This window comes from Somniosus microcephalus, unplaced genomic scaffold (genome assembly GCF_052327205.1).
Source record: "Somniosus microcephalus isolate GS21.2 unplaced genomic scaffold, FLI_Smic_1.0 unresolved_chr4, whole genome shotgun sequence".
Lineage (NCBI taxonomy): Eukaryota > Metazoa > Chordata > Chondrichthyes > Squaliformes > Somniosidae > Somniosus > Somniosus microcephalus.
In genome coordinates, this window is record NW_028225182.1 from 3,503,478 (window position 1) to 3,524,379 (window position 20,902).

The 20,902-nt window shown below is 43.4% G+C and overlaps 6 non-coding genes across 6 annotated transcripts; all 6 read left to right on the forward strand.

The window, feature by feature from the left end:
* The first annotated feature begins 12,051 nt into the window (after positions 1–12,051).
* Positions 12,052–12,134, forward strand: trnal-cag (transfer RNA leucine (anticodon CAG)). Its single transcript has one exon. It is a non-coding gene; the product is annotated as a tRNA-Leu (tRNA).
* A 2,916-nt stretch (positions 12,135–15,050) lies between these two features.
* On the forward strand, positions 15,051–15,122 carry trnaw-cca (transfer RNA tryptophan (anticodon CCA)). The gene has a single exon. It is a non-coding gene; the product is annotated as a tRNA-Trp (tRNA).
* A 568-nt stretch (positions 15,123–15,690) lies between these two features.
* trnav-cac (transfer RNA valine (anticodon CAC)) lies at positions 15,691–15,763 on the forward strand. Its single transcript has one exon. It is a non-coding gene; the product is annotated as a tRNA-Val (tRNA).
* Positions 15,764–16,434: 671 nt separating this feature from the next.
* Positions 16,435–16,517, forward strand: trnal-cag (transfer RNA leucine (anticodon CAG)). The gene has a single exon. It is a non-coding gene; the product is annotated as a tRNA-Leu (tRNA).
* A 2,917-nt stretch (positions 16,518–19,434) lies between these two features.
* Positions 19,435–19,506, forward strand: trnaw-cca (transfer RNA tryptophan (anticodon CCA)). The gene has a single exon. It is a non-coding gene; the product is annotated as a tRNA-Trp (tRNA).
* Positions 19,507–20,819: 1,313 nt separating this feature from the next.
* trnal-cag (transfer RNA leucine (anticodon CAG)) lies at positions 20,820–20,902 on the forward strand. The gene has a single exon. It is a non-coding gene; the product is annotated as a tRNA-Leu (tRNA).

Sequence of the window (20,902 nt, forward strand, 5' to 3'; positions counted from 1 at the left end):
TTGGAGTAAAGTATGCAATAGCGAAATACTGCAGAGGCTGGGAATCTGACATAAAAACAGAAAATTCTAGAAATACTCAGCAAGTCAGGCAGCATCTGTGGAGAGAGAAACAGAGTTAACGTTTCAGGTCGATGACCTTTCGTCAGAACTGGGAGAAGTTAGAGATGAAACAGATTTTAGGCAAATGGGGGAGAGGAGGAAACAGCAAGAGGCAATATTAGTGATAAGGTGGAAGGCAGGAGAGATTAAATGACAAAAGGGATGAAGGTGCGAGGCAAAAGGAGATGGCAATGGGACAAGTAAAGGAAGGAGAGATGGGACCAGAGGAGGTGTAAATGGGAATGGCAGAATCATCAACAGCTGCCATCTGAAAAAATAGGAGCAGAGGTTATGGTCTGAAATTGTTGAACTCGATGTTGAGTCCAGAATGCTATAAATATTTTTACATGTTTGTGTAATCTTTAGGTCAATGACCTTTCGTCATTAATTCTCTATGTACAGATATAGAACTGGAAGACGCCAGCGCGCCGTGTGAGGTTACATTTGAGTTGTGGCTGTTGCACAGCCGGTATGAGGGAAACAGAAGAGGTTGGAGCATTTTACTGAGGTTTCGAATGAAGATAAATGCACCCCAATAAATCACAGAATCACAGAATCACAGAAACCCCACAGTGCAGATAGAGGCCATTTCGGCCCATCGAGCCTGCACCGACACATATCCCACCCGATCCCCGTAACCCCTACACCAACACATATCCCACCCTATCCCCGTAACCCCACGTGTTTAATCCCCCTAACACTAAGGGTCAATTTATCATAGCTTCAGGTACATGTAACTAGATTTGTAAGCCGCAGTGTCATGAATTGCTTTTTGATGTAAACAATCAAAACGAATTTGTATCCAATACGGATTGACCCATTCTATTTACAATTATCGCATTATTCTTCTGTGTTACCTGGGAGTCTAGTGGTTAGGATTCGGCGCTGTTACCGCTGTTGTCCGGGTTGGATTCATGGTCAGAAAAGCAATTTTTGTAACAGTCTTTAATTAATTTAAACTAACTTGTTAAAATTACTTACATGTATCTAATGTGAGCAAATGTTTTAATTACCATTAATTAACCGATAATCTTAATTTGCAGAATGAATTAAATGCTAAAGATACTTCAATAACGTGTATTGTGCTTTCTATGTGATGATCTGTTATGCATATCTCATTTTACACCATGGCCCGGATTTTACGGTGCTTCCGACAGCGAATGCACAGCGTAGGCTCTCGTACGCCTTCAGAACCACCCCGCAAGTTCCAGGTTTCCGCACACCCGAAAGCCCAGAACTTGTGATCTGTCAAGTTTCGCTGGGACAGAGCCACCGCATCCGCTATAACATCACTTTTGCTGGTGCAGAGTTGGGCTAACTACTGCCCAGCGGATGCCCAGGAAACCCTTACACCTGGTAATAGAATCATAGAAATTTACGGCACAGAAAGAGGCCATTCGGCCCTTCGTGTGCACGTTGGTCGAAAGAGCTATCCAGCCTAATAGCAGGCGTAAGACCTTCTTTTGCCAGTGCACGGGTGAAAATAAATGTTAAAATATTTTTTTTAATGATATACACATACATACATTTTAAATTAGTTTAGTTAAACTCTGGCCCGCTTTAAAATGTTCAAATATATATTTCATATAATTAAAAACTGTATTTTAAATGTTTATTAATTTCATTAAGTTTGAACAAGTCATCATTTATTTTTATTTCCGTGGTGTGAAATGTTATTTATTTGGAGATGTCGACTATGTTATGGGGCTTCTGTACATAAATGGAATCCCCATTACCCTCATAGGAACCCCCCTTTTTGATTGGTTGGCCTGGCCCATGTGATCTCAGGGATGCTTGCGAACTGTGTGCACCCCTGGGATCCGTGGGCCTTTATGCAGGCAGACGCCAGCAGGCCCAGGGCGGCAAGAGTCCGAAGCTCCGGAGACACCAGGTAATTCGGATTTGTTTTTCGATTCCGAGGCCTTAGCCGGTGGCGAGCCCCCGATCGCAATTTCCAGGCCAATGTATTTCAGGAGTCAGGTTTAAAATGTTCATTGCTTATGTCACCAGGAGTCTTGTGCAACTTTTGTTCAATTTAACAGGACCGGTTATTGCACAGAATAACATTTTCTGGAACATGAATACTGCAGTTGTGGCCGAACCAGTGTTTTATAAAGGTTCATCATAACTTCCTTGCTTTTGTGCTCTATGCCTCTATTTGTAAAGCCCCGGGTTCCATAAGCTTTTTAAACTGATTTCTCAACCTGTCCTGCCACCTGCAATGATTTGTGCACATATACCCCCAGGTCTCTCTGTTCCTGCACCCACTTTGGAAATGTATCCTTTAATTAATATTGCCTCTCCTCATTCTTCCAACCAAAATGTATCACTTCACAGTTTTCTGCATTTAACTTCATCTGCCACATGTCCGCCCATTCCACCAGCCTGTCCATGTCCACTTGGAGTCTATCACTACACTCCTCACTGCTCACTATGCTTCCAAGTTTTGTATCATTAGCAAATTTAGAAATTGTGCCCTGGTCACCTAACTCCAAATAATTAATATATGTCAAGATGGGCCGTGGTCCTAGTACCGACCCCTGGGGAACACCTTCCTCCAGTCAGAGAAATAACCGTTCACCACTACTCTGTTTCCTGTCTCTTAGCCAATTTCACATCCATGCTGCCACTGTCCCTCTTATTCCATGGGCTTCAACTTTGCTGGCAAGCCTGTTATGCGGCACTTTATCAAGTGCCTTTTGGAAGTCCATGTTCACCACATCAACCGCATTTCTCTCATCAACCCTTTCTTTCACCTCATGAAATAATTTAATCAAGTTGGTAAAAGACGATTTGCCTTTAACAAATCCGTGCAGACTTTTCTTAATTCATCCATACTTGTCCAAGTGACCAGTCATTTTGTCCAGGATTATCCTGTCTAAAAGCTTCCTGACTACCGACGTTAAGCTGACTGGCCTGTAGTTGCTGGGTTGAACCTTATACTCCTTTTTGAACAAGGGTGTAACATTTGCAATTCTCCAGACGTCTGGCACCACCGCGGTATCCAATGAGTATTGGAAGATTGTGGCCAGTAACTTCACAATTTCCACCTGTGCTTCCCTGAGCATCCTAGGATGCATTTCATCTGGTCCTGGTGACTTATGGACATAAATACAGCCAGCTTTCCTGGTACCTCCTCTTTAACAATTGTTATCACATCCAATATCTCAACCACAGCTCAATAACTGTAGGTCTGGGACCGGACGGCTCTTCAGAAGACAGGTCCAAAAGGCAAAGTCACTGTCTCGGTTTCAAGTGCTCTGCTCATCAAGAATAGCCACATACACAAAATAGTTTTTACAATAGTTACCTCTTATCTCCACTACTTTTAACCAGTCGGCTCCTTGGTTTTCAGTATGTTATGGGAAAAAGAGAGCTGCAGCAAACCGGCGTCCAGAAGAGAATATAAACAAAAGGTTTACAGCCAGCCTTTCTAGTACCTCCTCTTTATCAATTTTTATCCCATCCAATATCTGAACCACAGCTCATTAACTGTAGGTCTGGGACCGGGTGGCGCTTGAGAAGACAGGTCCAAAAGGCAAAGTCATTGTCTCGGTCTCAAGTGCTCTGATCATCAAGTAAAACCACACAGAAAAAAAGGTTTTACAATGGTTAGCTCTTATTTCCAATATTATCTATCAGTTGGCTCGTTGCTTTAGAGGTATGATTCTCGCTTCGGGGTTATTAGTTAAAACTGACGAGAGGTCACCTGGTTCAAATCCCAGACGAACACTTATTTTGCCCGCGAATTATGAACTTGCTGTTCGAACTTCTGCAAAAAAAAACACTGGCATTGATACAGAGCTTTTCACGAACTCAGGGCGTCCCAAAGCGCTTTATAACCATTGAAGTACCTTTGAAGTGTTGCAATGTGGAGAAAGGCGTGCCCAAATCACCCCCACATGAATCTCAACACGTTGGGAAGGTGCAAAGAATCAGGCGCCTCAATGACTTGGACTTTCTTTGAATGAGTTCTGCTTGTAACTGCACTCGAGCTTGAAACAGCTCCTGGGCCTCCATCTCACGGGAGCAGAGTGTGGTCGCTGTGCAGCGGTTAGCGAGTCGGTGACGAGCTCGGGGTTGAGACGCGTCGCTTTCAATCTATGAAATTTCACCAAGGTCCAGAGAATAGAAACGTTGAATGGAACAGACCCTGTGAGCGATGGACTGAAGGGGACGGCGCTCCGAGCACAGCTGGGAAACGCGCAGAGCAGTAAAAGTGTTCGCAACAATAAATGTCAGATTTATTAATCCTGCAACAATTAGAAGTATAATTAACAACAGCTTTTAAACAAATCTTTGCGAATTTTAGCCGAGGAACTCCAACACTTTATAGTTCCGAGTTCGATATACAAGTTGCTCAAACCTTTATCGAATTCTAAAGTATCTGTTCCAAACTTTTGATATATTTTCCTTACATCTACTACGTGACAATTTGCACGTTTAATAGTGTAACCTAACACAACTGGCCACCTTCTGATGGAAGATTTTCGACCTGAAACGTTAACCCTGCTTCTCTCTCCACAGATGCTGCCTGACCTGCTGAGTGTTTCCAGCACTTTTATTTTTATTACCCGACCTTGTTACCAAAGTATCACTTCACTTATCTCCTTACCACACTCCTTCCTTACATGTAGCCTTGTCCGACAAACAGGCTCCATTGGCACAACGGGATGTTCTGCGTCAGGTATTAATTGGAACTATAAGGGGAACCAGTGGAGGCAGCATATTTGGATTTCCAAAAGGCATTCGATAAGGCACCACGTAACAGGTTGTTACACAAGATAAGGGCTCATGGGACTGGAGGTAATGTATTAGCAAGAATAGAGGATTGGTTAACGGACAGAAAACAGAGATTAGGGATAAACGGGTCATTTTCAGATTGGCAGGCTATAACTTGTCGGGTGCCGCAAGGATCAAGTGCGCATGCTTCAGCTATTTACAGTCTATATTACTGACTTAGATGAAGGGACAGAGTGTAATGTATCCAAGTTGTCTGATGATACAAATCTAGGTGGGAAAGTAAGCTGTGAGGACACAAAGAGCCTACAATGGGATATAGACAGATTAAGTGATTGGGCGGGCAATAAGGCGGCAGACGAAGTATAATGTAGGGAAATGTGAGGTTATTCACTGTGGTAGGAAGAATAGACAAACAGAATATTTTTTAAATGGTGCAAAGCTATTAATTCATTCATTCTGCAAAAGAAAGTTATCGGTTTATTAATGGTAATTAAAATAATTCTAAATTTTCCCATCAGCTGAATGTAGTCAATTTCATCAGATTTTAGTTTTAAAACTGTGTTATAAAAGTTACTTTTCTCACCAGGAATCGATCCCGTGTTACGGAGGTGAAAGGGCTGGTTTTTTAATCATTTAAAGGTGATCGCTATGAATCACGCAGCATTGATTTAAAATCACAGCTACAATTTGTTTCGGTGCAGAAGAAGGGGATTGAAAATGACGATAAAATCACTATGCAACGCCCGTGGTGAGAGAGGTTCGAGCTTACAATTAATTTGGTGCTGCGAACCAATCGCTGAGCTGATGCTGACGCTGGTCAATGAATGAGAAACCGTTCAATATAAAGGATGAGTTCACAAACACCAGGCGCATTGCAGTCTGGTCAATGTCAAGCCTCTCCTTTCTTATTCAGAGACATGAGCGGGAGTCAGACGCCACAAACTTTAACTAAAGGCACAGATGCGAGTAATACTTCCAAATCTTTTCACTGTAAAATTATTCACTTTATTTAATGGCTGACTGCATTGAATCTGAAAATGATCACCATCAGATTTTATGCTCGCTGCTGATTCGCTTTTCCGTGGACACTAACGCTCCGGTTTCCGTAGTGCAGCGACGATTATGTTCCCCTCCGACATGAACAGTTCCCAAATCGAGCCCGGGTGGATATGTTCGAGTGGAACATTTTTGTTCTGCGCAATAACCGGCCCGGTTATATTGAACTAAATTTGCCCCAGATTCCTGATGTCATAAGTAATAAACATTTTAAACCAGCCTCCTAAAATACGATGGGCCTTGAAATTGCGATCGGAGGTTTGGCGCCGGCTTACGCCTCTGAACCGAGAAACAAATCCCAATTAACTGGTGTCTCCGGAGCTTCGCACTCTTGCGGTCTTGGGCCTGCTGGCGTACGCAAGCATAAAGGCCCACGGATACCATTGGCACTTACGGTTCGGCAGCATCCGTTGGCCAGGCCAACGAATCACACAGGGGATTCCTATGATGCTTTATGTACGGAATCCCATAAGCATAATAGAAATCTCCAAATAAATAACATTTCACACCACGGAAGTAAGAATAAATGGTCACATATTCAAAATAAATGAAATTAATTAAGCATTCAATGGTCTCATTCTGTGCCGTTATGACTCCTCTCTGCCCCACACAACAGTGAGAGGGAAATAGAGGGGAGCACGATTCCAACGAGGAACAGGTGCAGGAAGTTTTTATACAGTTCTTCTTATGTCGGTAAATCTTTTAAAATTATTTCACTTGAACTTTTTCAGTTCAACTTTTCCAAGGAGCATTTCAAGGACCTGGGAAGAAATTAAAAAATTGGGGTTGTTAAAAAAAAAAACTGCCCGTCAGGGAATTGAACCGCGGTCACCCGCGTGATAAGCAGGGATACTCACCACCATGCTAACGTGGAACTAAAACTTGCAATGTTTGATCAGAACTAGAAGCTAACTGTGAACAGAGTGAGAAAGAGACAGACAGACAGATAGAGAGACAGGGACAAAGAGGGAGGCAGAGACAAAGAGAGTGACAGGGACAAAGAGAGAGGCAGAGACAAAGAGAGAGACAGGGACAAAGAGAGAGGCAGGGACAAAGAGAGTGACAGACAGAGACAAAAAAGAGAGACAAGCACAAAGAGCGAGTGGCCCCAGGGATGAGTTGACTTCAGTTATGTTGAGCGGCTGAGAAGCTGCAATTGTTTTTCCGCAGAAGATTAAGAGGAAATTTAATCGAGGTTTGTAAATTTACAAGATGTTTTGATAAGAGTAAATAAGGAGAATCTGTTTCCAGTGGCAGGAGGGTCGGTAACTGGAGGACACCGATTGAACCTAACCGGCAAAAGGTACCAGAGGGGAGATGAGGAGTTTTTTTTTACCGCAGCCAGTTGTTGTGATCGGGAATGCGCTGCCTGAAAGGGCGGTGGAGCAGGCACAATAGTAACTTTCAAAAGAGAATTGAATAAATCATTGTAAAGGAGAAATTTGCAGGTGTGCAGGTTAGGTTGATTGGCTATGATAAATTGACCCTTAGTGTTAGGGGGATTAAATACGTGGGTTTACGGGGATAGGGTGGGATATGTGTTCGTGTAGGGGTTACGGGAATCGGGTGGGACATGTGTCGGTGCAGGCTCGATGGGCCGAAATGGCCTCTATCTGCATTGTGGGGTTTCTGTGTGATTCTGTGTGAAACATCAGGGGAGTGGGATTATTTGAAGAGCTCTTTCAAAGTGCCAGCGCAGACTCAATGGGCTGCATGGCCTCCTTCTGTGCCGTATCAATCTATGATTTATAATTCAAATTGAATGTTTTGAAATATAAATGTAAAACTTAAAATTTTAAACCTTGACAAAATTTACCTAAACGAATTTTAAGTGTATGTTGATAGATTTTAGTTAACCAACGGTATTAAGGGATCATTGAAGTCTGGGAGACACCTCATAATTGATTCTATAATCATTAATCAACCCACAACATTTTGTTGCGCACTGCAGGAATTGCTAACATGTATACCGGATGACAGTCAAACTTTAATAACTTTTCATAGAATCATAGAAAATTGCCTGAACCCCTGTGGTTAATGAAGGGAATTTTAATGGTTGAGTTCCGTATACACCTTGGAATTCTGGAAAACATGGTTTGTAGTTTGCAGAAACGCGGCTTAGATCTGCTGTTGTGAACCAAGGTAAAGCTGCACGACCCTTGAATAATCTTTCACAATTCAACTGAAAGCAGCCGGAATGTGCAGCTTTGAGAGGGGCTGTCTGCACGGTCAGGGCTGGAAACGGAAGTGAGCGAGCGACACCGGAGTGTTCTGTGTGTGTGCACAACTGTACAGAATAACACAAATGTAACAGGACTTTGTTACATTGCATAACAAATGCGAATTGATCCATTTTTCTACGGTTTAAATGAAGATGATTTACAAAATGTTTCCGCATAGTTTCGAACCGTGGACTTTTCGCGTGTGAGGCGAACGTGATAACCACTACACTACGAAAACACTGAGTAAAACAGTCGCCTTTTGCTATACATCTATGAATTTATGAAGAAAGTTTTTAAAGTTTGACTGCCACCCAGCAAACATGTTACAATTTCCTTCAGTGTGCAACACACATTTTTGTTGGTTTTAATACAATTATTAAGATTCTCACAGACTTCAATTGTCTTTGTCAGAACTCAAATCACCGACTGGGAATCAAACCTGATTGTTTTCAATGATAATAAGATTGTCCTATGAGGAGAGATTGAGTAGATTGTGCCTATAATCTCTGGAGTTTAGAAGAACGAGAGGTGTTCTCATTGAAAGGTACAATTTTCTTGGAGGGCTTGAAAGGGTAGAAGCTGAGAGGTTGTTTCCCCTGGCTGGAGAGTCTAGAACTAGGGGGCAGAGTCTCAGGATAAGGGGCCGGCCATTTGAGAGTCAGATGAGGAGATATTTCTTCACTCAGAGGCTTGTGAATCTTTGCAATTCTCAACTTCAGAGGGCAGTGGATGCTCAGTCATTGAGTATATTCAAGGATTTGAGAGTCCTTTTACACAGAATACAGAAAGTTAACGTTTGTGAGCTCATCCTTTATATTGAGCGGTTTCTCGTCCTTCAATCGGTGTCAGCTTTCGCTCAGCGGTTACTTCGCAGCACCAACTTCTTTGTAATTTCGAACTCTCTCTCACCGCGGGCGCAGTCTGGGCTTTTTTCAATCCCCTTCAACACCGTAACACATTATAGCAGTGATTTTAATTTAGCAGTGTGACATTTTTCGAGGCACCAGTAAATGATTCAATAACTTATTCCTATCAGTCTTGCGAACAGGGTTCGATTCCCGGTTAGGGAAGAAATTTTGATATCACCGTTTCTTATTCATGAATGCGATGTAATTTTATTAAATTAATTACATGCATGTAACGTGAATAAATAAGAACTGCTTTAATCACCATTAATTAACCGGTAACTTTATATTGCAGAATGAAAGACATGATAATATGGTTACTGAGGGACAGTCGAAACTTCATTCATTTATTTTGCCCTTTGCATCTCCTGAACTGTTAACCCATATCTCATTTTACACATTGCATTTAGGAGAATGGTTCAAAATGTTCATTGCTTGAGAGAGCAGCGATCTGGGGCAACATTTGTAAAATTTAACGGGACCGGCTATTTCACAGAAAAAACCTATTCTCTCACATGATGTTTTCAGACCACACACTGACCGATCTTTGCTAGGCCCCAAGTGAATGATCTGACACTTGCCCGCGTTGAACTCCATTAATCACTGGTTAGGTGAGATTTATTATAGGTGAACAAAATTACGGGGGAAACAGTTTCCACTGGCAGGAGTGTCAGCAGGGCTATGGGGGAAGAGCAGCGGAGTGGGACTGATTGGATAGCTCTTTCAAAGATGCATCATGAATTGCTCATTTTAACCTGCGATTGATAGATTTTAGTTAACCAACGGTATTAAGGGATCATTGAAGACTGTGAGACACTTCGTAATTGTTTCTATTATCAATAATCATCCCACAACATTTTGTTGCACACTGCAGGAATTGCTAACATGTATACCGGATGACAGTCAAATTTCAATAACTTTTTATAGAAACATAGAAAATTGCCTGAACCCCTGTGGTTAATGAAGGGAATTTTAATGGTTGAGTTCCGTATACACCTTGGAATTCTGGAAAGCATGGTTTGTATTTTGCAGAAACGCGGCTTCGATCTGCTGTTGTGAACCGAGGTAAAGCTGCAGGATCCTTGAATAATCTTTCACAATTCAACTGAAAGCAGCCGGAATGTGCAGCTTTGAGAGGAGCTGTCTGCACGGTCAGGGCTGGAAACCAAAGTGAGCGAGCGACACCGTAGTGTTCTGTGTGTGTGCATAACTGTACAGAATAACACAAATGTAACAGGACTTTGTTACTTTGCATAACAAATGGGAATTGAACCATTTTTCTACGATTTAAATGAAGATGATTTACAAAATGTTTCCGCACCGGGGACTTTTTGTGTGTTAGGCGAACGTGATAACCACGACTCTACGGAAACGCTGAGTAAAGCAGGCGCCTTTTGTTATAAATCTATGAATCTCTGACGAAAGTTATTAAAGTTTGACTGTCACCCGGCAAACATGTTACAATTTCCTTCAGTGTGCAACACACATTTTTGTTGGTTTTAATACAATTATTAAGATTCTCACAGACTTCAATGGCCTTTGTCAGGACTGAACTCCCTGACTGGGAATCAAACCTGATTGTTTTCAATGATGATAGGATTGTCCTATGAGGAGAGATTGAGTACATTGGGCCTATAAACTCTCGAGGCGCAACGCTAGCACGTTTCAATCGACAAGATTCTTGAAAGCTGTGTGTTCAAATCACGTCGGGGTCATTGTTCCTCCGGGTAGTTCCAGAATTACTGTTTTCTTTGCCGTTTCACAATAACCAGACACTTGCTCCAAAGACTGTCTCACTCTTTCCCCAGTGTCAGGGAGTGAAGCGCCACAATTCCTCATTTATTTAATGTGACAAGACACAAGCACAGGTATTCGCTCAAGATCAACCTGCAGGTGGTCACACAGAATAAACAGAGCCAGAGAGACAGGCAGAATCGGGAAACACCGGCAAATAGACGAGAGATATTGACAAGGTGAGAAAGCGCTTTGCGATCAGAAAATTGCCTGAATCCCTGTGGTTAATGAAAGGGCTTTTGATGCTTGATTTCCTTACACACCTTGGAATTCAGGTGAACCTGGTTCATGGTTTGCAGCACAATTTAAACCCCTGCGTTAAATCAGAGGGAAGGAAATTCGGCAGTTTAATGAGTTTGAAAGGAACATTATTGACTTGTGCAGTTCGGTCAGGGAAATGCCAGTGAAAGGAAATCATTGCAGAAAGAGCGATTCTGTAGTGTCCCTTCTGTCTGAACAGTGCTTTCTCGATGCTCAATTAAGCAGAGATTTCCATAGTGTAGCGGTTATCACGTTCGCCTCATACGCGAAATGTCCCCGGTTCGAGCCCGGGCAGAAACATTATTTTTCTGTGAAATACATTTAACAGCTTTCTTGTGTCAGAAGCAACGAACAATTTAAAGCAGACTCCTAAAATACACAGTGCCTAAATTCTGATAGGGTATAAATCTTCGTCAATGAATAAACTTTCACAAATTATTAAAATTAAATTACTCAACTTACGACTGTCCCTTACTGTGAGTATTTCTTCCATTCTGCAAAACAACGCTTTCGGTTAATGAATGTTGATTACAACAATTAAACCACTAAACTACCAGAACACACATTAAAGAGTCGGTCACAATTGCTGATATTTCTTATCTTTTTTCAGCTTTTGTTCCTTTTCAGCTCCTGACTGTGGATATTCCTCTGATTAAACGTGAACAAACTGAAATATCTCGCAGCCCCGGCCTCGTTTATTACCAACAGATCTAAGCCGCATTTCAGGCCCGAAAACAAACCCATTCATTATTCACTTCCCCAGCTCCAGAGCTCAGATTGTTACTGCCCATCCCTGGAGCTTCAAGATACCAGGGACCCGGGACAAACATCCCCATACACCGCGCACAAGCTCAGGAAAACCCCGGGGGAGATGATATCCCGGTCACTGAGCCTTCCACAGCATTGAACAAGCACCCGGACGGAAACATTCTTCATGCGGAAGTGATAAGATGCAAAAATTAACGGAACAAGTCAGGATGGCCGAGCGGTCTAAGGCGCTGCGTTCAGGTCGCAGTCTTCTCTGGAGGCGTGGGTTCGAGTCCCACTTCTGACAGTCTTTACTTTTAATTACCAAGCGGAAATCATTTATTTTCACACCACTGTAATGACATTGGGACATCCCTTAAAAGTGGGATTCAGCAGTTCACCTGCTCCATTCACACAGAAACATAGAAGATAGGAGCAGGAGTAGGCCATTCGGCCCCTCGAGCCTGCTCCGCCATTTAATGAGAACATGGCTGATCATCCACATTCAGTACCCTGTCCCTGCTTTCTCCCCATATCCCTTTATCTCTTTAGCCTTAAGAAATATATCTAACTCCTTCTTGAATATATTTAATGAATTGGCCTCAACTGCCTTCTGTGGTACAGAATTCAACAGGTTCACCACTCTCTGGGTGAAGAAATTCCTCCTCATCTCAGCCCTTAGTGGCTTACCCCTTATCCTTAGACTGTGACCGCTGGTTCTGGATTCCCGCACCATCGGGATCATTCTTCCTGCATCTAGTGTGTCTAATCCTGTTAGAATTTTGTAAGTTTCAATGAGATCCCCTCTCGTTCTTTTAACTCTAGCGAATATAAGCCTAATCATCTCAATCTGTCTTCATACGTCATTCCTGCCATCCGATGTATCAGTCTGGTGAATCTTCGCTGCACTCCCTCCATGGCAAGAACATCCTTCCTCAGATAAGGTGACCAAAGCTGCACACAATGCTCAAGGTATGGTCTCACCAAGGCCTTGTACAAATGCAGCAAGACATCCTTGCTCCTGTACTCGAAACCTCTCACTATAAAGGCCAACATTTGCCTTCTTAACCACCTGCTGCACCTGCATGCTTACCTTCAGCGATTGGCGCACACGGACACCCAGGTCTCATTGCAGTTCCCCTTTTCCCAATCTATTGACATTCTGATAATAAGCTGTCTTCCTGTTTTTGCCACCAAAGTTGATAACCTCACATTTATCCACATTATACTGCATCTGCCACGCTTCTGCTAAATCACCTAACCTGTCCATATCATACTGGAGTTTCTCTGCATCCTCCTCACAGCACACATGCCCACCCAGCTTTGTGTCGTCTGCAAACTTGGAGTTATTACATTTGTTCAACCTTCTAGATCATTAATATATATTGTGAGTAGCTGGAGTCCTAGCACTTATCCCTGCCCTACCCCACTAGTAATTGCCTGCCACTTGGAAACAGACCCGTTTAGACATACTCTTTGCTTCCTGTCTGCCAACCAGTTCTCTATCTAAGTCTGTACCTTTACCCCAATCCCATGTGCTTTAACTTTGCACGCCAATCTCTTATGTGGGACCTTATCAAAAGCCTTCTGAAAGTCCAAATACACCACATCCACTGGTTCTCCCTTATCTATTCTATCAGTAACATCCTCAAAAAATTCTAACATTTCCATCTGACCTGGTACTGAAAGTGGAGACGGTTCCACAGTGTAGCAGTTATCACGTTTGCGGAATCATTTTGTTGGAACTTGCTCCTTCTGCTTGTCCAGGGGCGAGATTGCTCTCCTGTGTGTGGAAATAACAAATAAAACAAAAGAATTAGGAGCTGGAGTAGCCCATATATTGTGTAAAATGAGATATGGGTAACAGTTAACAGTTAACATGCAAAGCACAAAACTTGCTGACAAGGGAGGTGCTGTTGCTGTTTGGCGAACCGACCTCTACCTGGCGGAAGCTGTACGCCAACTCTCCAACACCTCCTCCTAACTCCGCCTGGACCATGACCCCACTACCGAATATCAAGTCACCATTTGCAAGACTGTCACTGACCTCGTATGAGAAGAGATTGAGTAAACTAGGCCTGCAATCTCTTGAATTCGGAAGAATGGGAGGGGATCTCATTAAGCATGCAAAATTATTACAGGGTTTGATCGGTTGGATGCTGGGAGAATGTTTCCCTTGGCTGGGGAGTCTAGAACCAGGGGCCACGGCCTCAGGATAAAGGTTAGGCCATTCAGGACTGAGAGGAGAAGAAATTTCTTCACACAGAGGGTGGTGAATCTTTGGAATTTTCTACCCCAGATGGCTCTGGAGGCTCAGTCATTGGGTATGTTCAAAACAGAAGTCGGTAGATTTCTGTCTGGTAAGGGCATCAAGGGATATGGCGATAGGGCCGGTGAATGGATTTGAGGCAGGAGATCAGCCATGATCTCATAGAATCCCCTACATTTGTTTAAAAATCTGTTCCATTACCTCTTTTTTCCAGTTCTGACGAAAGGTTATCGACCTGAAACGTTAACTCTGTTTCTCTCTTCGCAGAAGCTGCCTGACCTGCTGAGTATCTCCAGCATTTTCTGTCTCAATTCAGATTTCCAGCATCTGCAGTATTTTCTCAGTTCGCATTTCTTTCATTGTGCAAAACAAGGTTATCGCTCAATTAATGACGCTTTGAAAGCAACATAAAAGTTTAACAAAATAAATACCGCCTAACGTGGGGCTCGAACCTACAACTTCTGAAATTAAGAGTCTCAAGCGCTAACCGACTGAGTTAGCCGGGCCGTTCGAAACTATATTCCATTGTCGCTGATTGCAGTCGGGCCCGGACGGTCACAACAGCATGTCTGAGCCGCGTTTCTGCAAACTACGAAACAAGTTCTCCAGAAGCCCAAGGCGTATAAGGAACTCAAGCAGCAAAATCCCTTTCATTAACCACAGGGGTTCAGGCAATTTTCTGATCGCAAAGTGCTTTAGTCCTTGTCAATATCTCTTGTCTATTTCCCGGAGATTCCCGATTCTGTCTTCCTCTCTGGCTCTGTTTATTGTGTCTGTGGCCACCTGCGGGTTGATTTTGAAGGAATACCTGTGTTTGTGTCTGCTTGTTACGTTAAACAAATGAGGGCATCAGGCGCTTCTGTGAATGACACTGAGGAATCAGGAGAAGGCAGGAGGAATGAAACAGTGTTTGTGCAACGTGTGTATATGAAAACAGCGCGTTTCACATTGTAGGACCTCGTGGCGCAACGGTAGCGCGCCTGACTCCAGATCAGAAGGCTGCGTGTTCAAATCTCGTCGGGGTCACTGTTCGTTTGGTTAATTCCAGAATTGTTGTTTTCTTTGCCGTTTCACAATAACCAGACACTTGCTCCAACGACTGTCTCACTCTTTCCCCAGTGTCAGGGAGAGAAGCGCCACAATTCCTCATTTATTTAATGTGACAAGACACAAGCACAGGTATTCGCTCAAAATCAACCTGCAGGTGGCCACACAGAATAAACAGAGCCAGAGAGACAGGCAGAATCGGGAAACATCGGCAAATAGACGAGAGATATTGACAAGGTGAGAAAGCGCTTTGCGATCAAAAAATTGCCTGAATCCCTGTGGTTAATGAAAGGGCTTTTGATGCTTGATTTCCTTACACACCTTGGAATTCAGGTGAACCTGGTTCATGGTTTGCAGAACAATTTAAACCCCTGCGTTAAATCAGAGGTGAAGGAAATTCGGCAGTTTAATGAGTTTGAAAGGAACATTATTGACTTGTGCAGTTCGGTCAGGGAAATGCCAGTGAAAGGAAATCATTGCAGAAAGAGCGATTCTGTAGTGTCCCTTCTGTCTGAACAGTGCTTTCTCGATGCTCAATTAAGCACAGGTTTCCATAGTGTAGCGGTTATCACGTTCGCCTCACACGCGAAATGTCCCCGGTTCGAGCCCGGCCAGAAACATTATTTTTCTGTGAAATACATTTAACAGCTTTCTTGTGTCAGAAGCAACGAACAATTTAAAGCAGACTCCTAAAATACACAGTGCGTAAATTCTGAGAGGGTATAAATCTTCGTCAATGAATAAACTTTGACAAATTATTAAAATTAAATTACTCAACTTACGACTGTCCCTTACTGTGAGTATTTCTTCCATTCTGCAAAACAACGCTTTCGGTTAATGAATGTTGATTACAACAATTAAACCACTAAACTACCAGAACACACATTAAAGAGTTGATCACAATTGCTGATATTTCTTATCTTTTTTCAGCTTTTGTTCCTTTTCAGCTCCTGACTGCGGATATTCCTCTGATTAAACGTGAACAAACTGAAATATCTCGCAGCCCCGGCCTCGTTTATTACCAACAGATCTAAGCCGCATTTCAGGCCCGAAAACAAACCCATTCATTATTCACTTCCCCAGCTCCAGAGCTCAGATTGTTACTGCCCATCCCTGGAGCTTCAAGATACCAGGGACCCGGGACAAACATCCCCATACACCGAGCACAAGCTCAGGAAAACCCCGGGGGAGATGATATCCCGGTCACTGAGCCTTCCACAGCATTGAACAAGCACCCGGACGGAAACATTCTTCATGCGGAAGTGATGAGATGCAAAAGTTAACGGAATAAGTCAGGATGGCCGAGCGGTCTAAGGCGCTGCGTTCAGCTCGCAGTCTCCTCTGGAGGCGTGGGTTCGAATCCCACTTCTGACAGTCTTTACTTTTAATTACCAGGCGGAACTCATTTATTTTCACACCACTGTAATGACATTGGGACATCCCTTAAAAGTGGGATTCAGCAGTTCACCTGCTCCATTCACACAGAAACATAGAAGATAGGAGCAGGAGTAGGCCATTCGGCCCCTCGAGCCTGCTCCGCCATTTAATGAGAACATGGCTGATCATCCACATTCAGTACCCTGCCCCTGCTTTCTCCCCATATCCCTTTATCTCTTTAGCCTTAATAAATATATCTAACTCCTTCTTGAATATATTTAATGAATTGGCCTCAACTGCCTTCTGTGGTACAGAATTCAACAGGTTCACCACTCTCTGGGTGAAGAAATTCCTCCTCATCTCAGCTCTTAGTGGCTTACCCCTTATCCTTAGACTGTGACCGCTGGTTCTGGATTCCCGCACCATCGGGATCATTCTTCCTGCATCTAGTGTGTCTAATCCTGTTAGAATTTTGTAAGTTTCAATGAGATCCCCTCTCGTTCTTTTAACTCTAGCGAATATAAGCCTAATCATCTCAATCTGTCTTCATACGTCATTCCTGCCATCCCATGTATCAGTCTGGTGAATCTTCGCTGCACTCCCTCCATGTCAAGAACATCCTTCCTCAGATAAGGTGACCAAAGCTGCACACAATACTCAAGTTATGGTCTCACCAAGGCCTTGTACAAATGCAGCAAGACATCCTTGCTCCTGTACTCGAAACCTCTCAGTATAAAGGCCAACATTTGCCTTCTTAACCACCTGCTGCACCTGCATGCTTACCTTCAGCGATTGGTGCACACGGACACCCAGGTCTCATTGCAGTTCCCCTTTTCCCAATCTATTGACATTCTGATAATAAGCTGTCTTCCTGTTTTTGCCACCAAAGTTGATAACCTCACATTTATCCACATTATATTGCATCTGCCATGCTTCTGCTAAATCACCTAACCTGTCCATATCATACTGGAGTTTCTCTGCATCCTCCTCACAGCACACATGGCCACCCATGTTTGTGTCGTCTGCAAACTTGGAGTTATTACATCTAGTTCAACCTTCTAGATCATTAATATATATTGTGAGTAGCTGGAGTCCTAGCACTTATCCCTGCCCTACCCCACTAGTAATTGCCTGCCACTTGGAAACAGACCCGTTTAGACATACTCTTTGCTTCCTGTCTGCCAACCAGTTCTCTATCTAAGTCTGTACCTTTACCCCAATCCCATGTGCTTTAACTTTGCACGCCAATCTCTTATGTGGGACCTTATCGAAAGCCTTCTGAAAGTCCAAATACATCACATCCACTGGTTCTCCCTTATCTATTCTACCAGTTACATCCTCAAAAAATTCTAACATTTCCATCTGACCTGGTACTGAAAGTGGAGACGGTTCCACAGTATAGCAATTATCACGTTTGCGGAATCATTTTGTTGGAACTTGCTCCTTCTGCTTGTCCAGGGGCGAGATTGCTCTCCTGTGTGTGGAAATAACAAATAAAACAAAAGAATTAGGAGCTGGAGTAGCCCATATATTGTGTAAAATGAGATATGGGTAACAGTTAACAGTTAACATGCAAAGCACAAAACTTGCTGACAAGGGTGGTGCTGTTGCTGTTTGGCGAACCGACCTCTACCTAGCAGAAGCTGTACGCCAACTCTCCAACACCTCCTCCTAACTCCGCCTGGACCATGACCCCACTACCGAATATCAAGTCACCATTTGCAAGACTGTCACTGACCTCGTATGAGAAGAGATTGAGTAAACTAAGCCTGCAATCTCTTGAATTCGGAAGAATGGGAGGGGATCTCATTAAGCATGCAAAATTATTACCGGGTTTGATCGGTTGGATGCTGGGAGAATGTTTTCCTTGGCTGGGGAGTCTAGAACCAGGGGCCACAGCCTCAGGATAAAGGTTAGGCCATTCAGGACTGAGAGGAGAAGAAATTTCTTCACACAGAGGGTGGTGAATCTTTGGAATTTTCTACCCCAGATGGCTCTGGAGGCTCAGTCATTGGGTATGTGCAAAACAGAAGTCGGTAGATTTCTGTCTGGTAAGGGCATCAAGGGATATGGCGATAGGGCCGGTGAATGGATTTGAGGCAGGAGATCAGCCATGATCTCATAGAATCCCCTACATTTGCTTAAAAATCTGTTCCATTACCTCTTTTTTCCAGTTTTGACGAAAGGTTATCGACCTGAAACGTTAACTCTGTTTCTCTCTTCGCAGAAGCTGCCTGACCTGCTGAGTATCTCCAGCATTTTCTGTTTCAATTCACATATCCAGCATCTGCAGTATTTTCTCAGTTCGCATTTCTTTCATTGTGCAAAACAAGGTTATCGCTCAATTAATGACGCTTTGAAAGCAACATAAAAGTTTAACAAAATGAATACCGCTCAACGTGGGGCTCGAACCCACGACTCTGAAATTAAGAGTCTCAAGCACTAACCGACTGAGTTAGCCGGGCCGTTCGAAATTATATTCCATTGTCGCTGATTGCAGTCGGGCCCGGCCCGGTCACAACAGCATGTCTGAGCCGCGTTTCTGCAAACTACGAAACAAGTTCTCCAGAAGCCCAAGGCGTATAAGGAACTCAAGCAGCAAAATCCCTTTCATTAACCACAGGGGTTCAGGCAATTTTCTGATCGCAAAGTGCTTTAGTCCTTGTCAATATCTCTTGTCTATTTCCCGGAGATTCCCGATTCTGTCTTCCTCTCTGGCTCTGTTTATTGTGTCTGTGGCCACCTGCGGGTTGATTTTGAAGGAATACCTGTGTTTGTGTCTGCTTGTTACGTTAAACAAATGAGGGCATCAGGCGCTTCTGTGAATGACACTGAGGAATCAGGAGAAGGCAGGAGGAATGAAACAGTGTTTGTGCAACGTGTGTATATGAAAACAGCGCGTTTCACATTGTAGGACCTCGTGGCGCAACGGTAGCGCGCCTGACTCCACATCAGAAGGCTACGTGTTCAAATCACGTCGGGGTCACTGTTCGTTTGGTTAATTTCAGAATTGTTGTTTTCTTTGCCGTTTCACAATAACCAGACACTTGCTCCAACGACTGTCTCACTCTTTCCCCAGTGTCAGGGAGAGAAGCGCCACAATTCCTCATTTATTTAATGTGACAAGACACAAGCACAGGTATTCGCTCAAAATCAACCTGCAGGTGGCCACACAGAATAAACAGAGCCAGAGAGACAGGCAGAATCGGGAAACACCGGCAAATAGACGAGAGATATTGACAAGGTGAGAAAGTGCTTTGCGATCAAAAAATTGCCTGAATCCCTATGGTTAATGAAAGGGCTTTTGATGCTTGATTTCCTTACACACCTTGGAATTCAGGTGAACCTGGTTCATGGTTTGCAGAACAATTTAAACCCCTGCGTTAAATCAGAGGGAAGGAAATTCGGCAGTTTAATGAGTTTGAAAGGAACATTATTGACTTGTGCAGTTCGGTCAGGGAAATGCCAGTGAAAGGAAATCATTGCAGAAAGAGCGATTCTGTAGTGTCCCTTCTGTCTGAACAGTGCTTTCTCGATGCTCAATTAAGCAGAGGTTTCCATAATGTAGCGGTTATCACGTTCGCCTCACACGCGAAATGTTCCCGGTTCGAGCCCGGCCAGAAACATTATTTTTCTGTGAAATACATTTAACAGCTTTCTTGTGTCAGAAGCAACGAACAATTTAAAGCAGACTCCTAAAATACACAGTGCGTAAATTCTGATAGGGTTTAAATCTTCGTCAATGAATAAACTTTCACAAATTATTAAAATTAAATTACTCAACTTAAGACTGTCCCTTACTGTGAGTATTTCTTCCATTCTGCAAAACAACGCTTTCGGTTAATGAACGTTGATTACAACAATTAAACCACTAAACTACCAGAACACACATTAAAGAGTTGATCACAATTGCTGATATTTCTTATCTTTTTTCAGCTTTTGTTCCTTTTCAGCTCCTGACTGTGGATATTCCTCTGATTAAACGTGAACAAACTGAAATATCTCGCAGCCCCGGCCTCGTTTATTACCAACAGATCTAAGCCGCATTTCAGGCCCGAAAACAAACCCATTCATTATTCACTTCTCCCCAGCTCCAGAGCTCAGATTGTTACTGCCCATCCCTGGAGCTTCAAGATACCAGGGACCCGGGACAAACATCCCCATACACCGAGCACAAGCTCAGGAAAACCCCGGGGGAGATGATATCCCGGTCACTGAGCCTTCCACAGCATTGAACAAGCACCCGGACGGAAACATTCTTCATGTGGAAGTGATGAGATGCAAAATTTAACGGAACAAGTCAGGATGGCCGAGCGGTCTAAGGCGCTGCGTTCAGGTCGCAGTCTCCTCTGGAGGCGTGGGTTCGAATCCCACTTCTGACA